The sequence below is a fragment of the Nannospalax galili genome, unplaced genomic scaffold (assembly GCF_000622305.1).
Source record: "Nannospalax galili isolate Female #2095 unplaced genomic scaffold, S.galili_v1.0 scaffold2019, whole genome shotgun sequence".
In the NCBI taxonomy this organism is placed as follows: Eukaryota; Metazoa; Chordata; class Mammalia; order Rodentia; family Spalacidae; genus Nannospalax; species Nannospalax galili.
The window spans coordinates 262,621-270,386 of NW_008342625.1; positions in this window are offsets into that span (position 1 = coordinate 262,621).

Genomic DNA, 7,766 nt, shown 5'->3' on the forward strand with positions numbered 1-7,766 from the left:
AATGTTCATGTGAGAGTCCATTGGAGTTTCTTGACAAGGGCTTCCAAAAAAAAAAAAAAAGAGTAATTTTCAAAGAAGTAGAAGAAAAGCTATCAATTTCATAAGAACTAGGAAATGGCAAAGTAGGGTAGGGGGTGAAGCAGCAATCAAGAGCAGGTTTCCACCTCAGACCCTGGGGTCCACCAGCAGGTCAGAGGGGCCCATTGTTATAAGGTTGGCCATAGGCTGTTCCAAAAGGCTATAAGCAGGCTGACGTTGAGCTTCTAGGAGCAGTTCCAGACCCTCCTGCAGAACCGGTCAGTCGGGAGAACTCCTGTCACCGCTACCGACTCCAGAACCTCAATGCCCAGGTTGAGCCAGGACAGCTGCCAAGACACAAAGTCGCCAATGCACTGTACAGCACCAAGAAGCTAGGATGGACCTGGCACCAGGGTCTACCTCTCTGCAGCTGCAGCAAAGGAACAGAACATGTCTGACACAGTGCACCCGGAAGAGTCACAAGGCACCTTTGCCTGGTGCTCAATTCACCTCCCATTTTGGCTTATCGGCATCTTCTGGATAGAAGACCACATGATATGGAAATCCGAGCTGCATGAATGCCTATAAACGTGTTCTCTAGCCCTCAAGGCTCTAGAGGCCAAGATGGCAGGATGCTGGGAAGGGACTGAGTGGGGGCATCGTCTGTATCTGCCCACAGCCCACTCATTACTTAGCATTCATTTGTACCCTATTTTCCCTTCCTAGACTTCCATAAAAACACCAAGTGTTGGCTGGGCATGGTGACACGCTTTTAATCCCAGAGCTTGAGGGAGGCAGAGGCAGGTGGATCTCTGTGAGTTCAAGGCCAGACTGGTCTACATAGTATGTTCCAGACCAGCCAGGGCTGTAGAGTGAGACCCTGTCTCAAAGTAAACAAACAAAACACCAGGTGTTGTTGCTCAACCTAAGGCAAATGCATGTCAATCATACAAGCACAGCCTCAGTCTTTACTCCTAAAGGATCATCCAAAATCCAGCATTTTTGACATCTGGCTCCTATACTGGGGATTCTGGGTGATGGCCCTGTCTCCAGGTTAGACACGATCCCATCTTGATAGTCTGTAGTTACGCACTAGATTGTAAAGTTTACCATCTGAAAACCTCCTTAAGCCATCCAACAGAGGATAAAATCAGGAGAGTTAGCATGAGCAAGAAATCCACGCATGACACGTCAGGAGGTGAGAGCACAGGTCAGTGCTGCAGCGCTGGTTTCTGCCACGCAGCCCAGGAAGCATTCTGGCATCCTTCCCGTACTCCCCATGGCCTTGGCCTTCAGTGAATTCCTCACACAGTCTGTGGTTTGACATGGAACATCCACACTCACTCAGAAGGAGCTGAGGCAGTCATGTCCTGCTCACACTGAGCCTGTCATCTATTAACCTTTTTCTTGATTGATTTTTATTTTATGTGTATGAGTGTTTTGCTTGCATATATGTAAGTGTACCACATGTGTGCAATGCTCACAGAGGCCAGAAAAGGGTATTGGATCCTCTAGAACTGGAGTCACAAATGGTTGTGAGCTGCCATGTGTGTGCTGGGAATTGGACCTAGGTCCTCTTTAAGAGCAGCCGTGCTCTTAACCACTGAGCCATCTTTCTGGTCCTTTTTTTTCTTTTCTTTTCTTTTCTTTTCTTTTCTTTTCCTTTTCCTTTCTTTCTTTCTTTCTTTTCTTTTCAGACAAGGTCTCATTATGTAGCCCTAGCTGCCCTGGAACTTACTATGTGGACAACTCTGGCCTCAAACTCCCAGAGATCTGTCTGCCTCTGCCTCCCTCAAATTCTTGGATTAAAGGCATGTGCCACCATGCCCAGCCCATCTTCTATTAACCTTCATAAGGGGCCAAGGAAACAGAAGGCTGAAGGGGTTGGAGAGATGGCTCAGCAGTTAAGAGCACCTCTTGCAGAGGACCCAGATTCAATTCCCAGCACCTACATGGTGGCTAACAACTGTCTGTTTCCCAGTTCCAGGAGAATCCAATGCCCTCTTCTGACCTCCACTGCCATTACACAACAGGGGTGCACTTATGCACATGCAGGCAATATACTCACACACATAAAATAAAAATAATAAATAAAATATATAAAAAGCAGGCAATACACTCATACACATAAAATAAAAATAATAAAAAATATGTTTAAAAAGCAGAGGGCCCAGGTATGGTGGGACATGCCTTTAATCCCAGCACTCAGGAGGCAGAGGCAGGTGGATCTCTGTGAGGTCAAGGCCAGACTGGTCTACATAGTGAGTTCCAGGCCAGATAGGGCCACTGGGAGACCCTGTCTCAAAAACACCCCCCCCAAAAAAAACCCCAGCAGGCTAAAGAGATGGCTTAGCAGTTAAGAGCGCATAACATTGGGCAGATCACAATCACTTATAACTCCAGCTCCTGGGGGATCTGACACCTCTGGCTACCTCAGGTGCCTGCACACGTGTACACATCTACACACACACACACACACACACAACTAAAAATGTTTTGGAATTCTTTTTGGGGGGGGGGTCTTTTTGAGACCAGGTCTCCCTATAGCCCCAGCTGTCCTGGAACTCACTATGTAGACCAGGCTGGCCTTGAACTCACAGAGATCCACCTGCCTCTGCCTCCCGAGTGCTGGGATTAAAGGCATGCGCCACCACACCCGGCTTGAATTCTTTTTTAAAAGGAGCAGAGAGAAATGAACCAATGCGTGCTCAGTGCTCAGTTTTCTCCCCCACTGCTCCACAGCTTAAGATCCAAACACAGAGAGTAGACCACTCACAGTGGGGTGGGTCTACCCACTTCAATTACCCAATTAAGAAAAAAGTCCTTCACAGACATGCCCACAGCCCAACCTGAACTAGACAATCCCTCATGGAGACTAGCTTAGGTGATTCTATGTTGCAGCACGTTGACAATTTAACCATCTCAAGGAGTAAGGCTTTGATATTCCCCGAGCCAAGAACTGCAGAAAAGAAACATCCTCTTGTACTGGATTCTGACCGGAACATATGCCAAATCTTGCATTTCAGATGCATTCAAGGTCTTCTAGCAGACACTAGCCAAGTCCCAGCAGGTCAAGACTGTCTTCTAAGTGTCATTAAACAAGTCCCAATAGGTTATGTCACTAACCTGGAGAGTCAGGTGACGCTGGTAATAAGAGGATATGGTCAGATCGGTACATTGCATGTGCACCTGACAATTTCCTTACTCCCTTTGCTGAAAAATGGGGTTTCAGGTTGGAAGCTACACCATTGGGACTACCATAATGCTAGCCATTTTGTAAATCTCCCAGTGAGACAGCTGACAGAAGCATGCCAGGCAGGGAAGGCAAACTCAGAGCTAGAATAAATGTCCCCCACCCACCTCACCCCCACTAGGGGGAACCCATCTAGGCCACCTACATAATGATGGAACCCAGTGTTCCAGCCTGCCACCAGATGGCAGACTGGTCCTCTCATGATGTAATATCACATCGAAACCTCCCAACATACACACACACACACACACACACATACACATCACACACACATACATATACACACATACACACATACAAATCACACACATACACACATCACACACATGCACATCACACACATGCACATCATACACGTGCACATCACACACATACACTCTCATCACAAACCTACACACACATACACACAGGCATATACACACATACATAACAATACTCACACATACCCACATCACACACATGCACATCACACATGTATACTCTCATCACAAACATGCACACACATACACGCATACATATACACACATACACATCACACATACACATACACATGTATACACATCACACACACACACATATTCATCTCAATCTCCAAGATGTCTACTGATGCTTTAGCCTTCACGGACTCTTTCCAAGCAGCAGAAAGGAAAAAGCAAGGAGTAATGAGAAGGATGCCCCAAGCCAGGTGTGGCCCCAGCACTGGGGAAGCAGAGGCAGGCAGACCTCTGTGATATTGAAGCCAGCCTAGTCTACATAGCAAGTTCAGGCCAGCTAGAGCTACAAAGAGACTCTGGCTAAAAAAATTAAAATAAAATAAAAAGCATGATGGCAGCATGCACAAGATCCATGAAACTCAAACCAGACAAAACCCAGCACAGAACTGGGGAAATGGATAAGAAGCCCCACCTTAGCCGAGGAACCATTGGCAGCTGATCACTGCTGGGTGAGGGAGAGTTGGTCTTCTTTAAGGAACTGATGCTAGATAGGCAGGCTCCAGGGGATGAACTTAAGCTGAACATCTAGGGACACAAACTTGACACACTAGACCTTAACATATATGACAGAATGCATGAAATCCAGTGGGAGGCTATGGGAGGGATTCAGATAGGTGACGGGGATCTAAATATGATTTATGATTAAGATATATTGAATGAAGTGCAAAAAATTCAATTAAAATACTGTAAAAAATAAAATAAGCCAGGCATGGTGGCGCATGCCTTTAATCCCAGCATTCGGGAGCCAGAGGCAGGCGGATGTGACAATAAGGTCAGCCTGGTCAACATAGTGAGTTCCAGGCCAGCTGGGCCTACAGGAGACTGTGTCTCAAAAAGACAAATAAATAAATAAATAGAAATGAAATGAAATGAAAAACAACAGGATGCTCCACCAGTTACATACCATTGGCCAGAGCTTAGCAATGTTTCATTTAGTAGTAAGGAAACCAGGAAATACTGTCTTTGGGCTGCGTACATGGATGGCCTGAATAAAATGAGTGTTCTCTTACTAAAGGAGAAAGGACAGTAGATTCAGGGTGTCTAACTGTTAATTGTCTGACTTTGCACTTTCACCACAGCTAAGTGCTCAGATGCCAAGAACAGAGACTCAGCTTGGGCACATGTGTGGACATATCAGAGGACAATTTGTAGGACTTAATTTTCTCCTTCCACCATGTGGGTTCTAGGGATTGAACTCAAATTGTCCAGCTTGACAGCAAGCTCCTTTACCCACTGAGCCATCTCATCAGACCTGAGATGAATTTCAAGATAGTGGTTACAAGCTAAGAATGTAGAAATTGAGTTCCTGAAGACAATGTGGGTATCAAAATGAAAGAGAAATTAAATTATATTTGATATAAACTAAGCCAGGCATGATGGTGTATACCTATAATCCCAGTACTCCAGAGACTGGGGCAGGAGAAGGCCAATTTGGGCTACACAGCAAGACCCTATCTCAAAATATATACAAACGGGGCTGGAGAGATGGCTCAGAGGTTAAGAGCACTGGCTGTTCTTGCGGAGGACTTGGGTTTGGTTCCCAACACCCACATGGTGGCTAACAGCAATCCGTAACTCTAGTTCCAGGGGAATCCAATGCCCTCTTCTGACCTCTGGCACTGCACAACACAGGTGCACTTACATACATGCAGGCTACACACACATACATATAAAATAAAAATAACTAAAATATTTTTAAAATATATATAATGTGGGACATGGTCATGCATGCCTTTAATCCCAGCACTCAGGAGGCAGAGGCAGGCAAATCTCTGTGAGTTCAAGGTCAGCCTGGTCTACATAGTGGGTTCCAAGCCAGCTAGGGCTACAGGGAGACCCTGCCTCAAAAAAAAAAATTAAAAAAAAAAGGTTGTTACATAAAGAGTGCCAATTGAGTTACAGGGAGATACTGTCTCAAAAAGACCAAAAAAAAAAAAAAACCAAATATGTTAATTTAAACCATTATTTAGAGTTTTCTATAACATAGTCAAACCAGATAACCAGATACTAACTGATATGGAATAATCAGATGTCAGGGGAAATCCAAAATGTTGCAATAGTTCGATATGAATGTCACCTGGCCACAACATCTGTCACCCTATTGATCACCAGGGTTGATTGGACTCCCGCTTATCTGGCTAGATATCTCCTTCCTCCCGGCTCCATGTGCATCCCTCCCCAATCTATGTGTTTGGTTGAAGACAGCAATTTTCTATAATAGAAGAATTCTACTGTTCACTCAAGGATGAACACAATAGCTGTGCTCATACACATAAAATAAAAATAATAAATTTAAAAAATTTTTCAAAAGGACCAAAAGCCGGGTGTGGTGGCGCACTCCTTTAATCCCAGTACTCGGGAGGCAGAGGCAGGCAGATCCCTGTGAGTTCAAGGCCAGCCTGGTCTACATAGTAAGTTCCAGGACAGCTGGGGCTACAGGGAGACCCTGTCTCAAAAAGTCTGGAAAAAAAAAAAGGACCAAAAGATTAGAAATAAGAACAAGAGTTCTTCTTATCTTGGGGCCCACAGAAGCTATGAATTTGGAAAGAAAAATTCACTACTGCTAACAAAAAGTTTAGCCTTATTATTTTATAAATGTGAATTACAACTGGGGATTATTAGAACTACCAGTGACTTTGACCCCAATAGAAATTTAATTTCCATATCACTTTATTGCAGTGATAACATCACTCGCTGACAAATAGTTTTTACTTTTATCACTCCTTCAAAGTTACAATAATTAAGAAGCCTATTTCTGGATTATCTTATTTAGTGCATTGATTAAAATGTATACATACTAATATCACAAATATTTTAACCATCCAGACAACTATTTCAATATTCTTAGTTTGCTTTACAATGCTCTGCATTTTCAGAAAAGTTTTCTGAGTCTCACCAGATTGCTGAAATAGTCTATGGAACTTTAAGGTTAAGAACTCCAAAATAAAGACATAACAAAATTATTAATATCAAAATCAGGGAAAAAGGATTAATGTTTCTTTTAATTTTGTTTTTAATTTTTTTCATTTATTAATTTATTTACTGGGGGCGGGGTTTGCACACATACCATGGTGTATGTGTGGAGGTCAGAAGATAACTTGCAGGAATCAATTCTCTCCTTCCACCATATGGGTCCTGGGGATCAAACTCAACTGGTTTACTAAAACTGATTCAAAAGAAAATAGATAGCCTGAATAGTCCTACAATTTTTTTGGACAGGGGTTACTATGTAACCTGTCTTTTCCCAGCTTCTCTATTGCTGGGATTTATACCTGCACTACTAGGATTGGCTCTAGTCTACAGTCTTTGAAGAAATTAACTGAAAGTTTTAATTTTTTCTTAAAAGAAAATACTAGGCTCAAGATGGTTTTTATGGGGCTGGAGAGATGGCTCAGCAGTTAAGAGCACTGACTGCTTTTGTAGAGGACCCGGGTTCAATTTCCAGCACCCACATGGTAGCTAACAACTAAGTTATAACTCCAGTTCCAGGGGATCTTACCCCTCTTCTGATTTCTGTGGGTACTTCGTGACATGGGTGTACTTACATACATGCAGTTAAAACACATATACATATAACATCTTTAAGAAACAATTAAAGGAGCTGGGTGTGGTGGCACACACCTTTAATCCCAGCACTCAGGAGGCAGAGGCAGGCGGATCTCTGTGAGTTCAAGGCCAGCCTGGTCTACATAGTGAGTTCCAGGACAGCTGGGGCTACAGGGAGACCCTGTCTCAAAAAAAACAAAAACAAAAAAAAGAATGAATGAATGAAGGGGCTGGAGAGATGTCTCAGCGGTTAACAGCACTGACTGCTCTTGCAGAGGACCCAGGTTTGGTTCCCAGAAGCAAACGACTGTCCATAACTCCAGTTCCAGGGGATCTGATCTGACACTCTCTTCTAATCTCTGTGGGCATTGCATGACACAGGTGCACTTACATGCATGCAGGCAATACACTCATACACTTTAAAATAAAATAAAATAAAATAAAATAAAATAAAA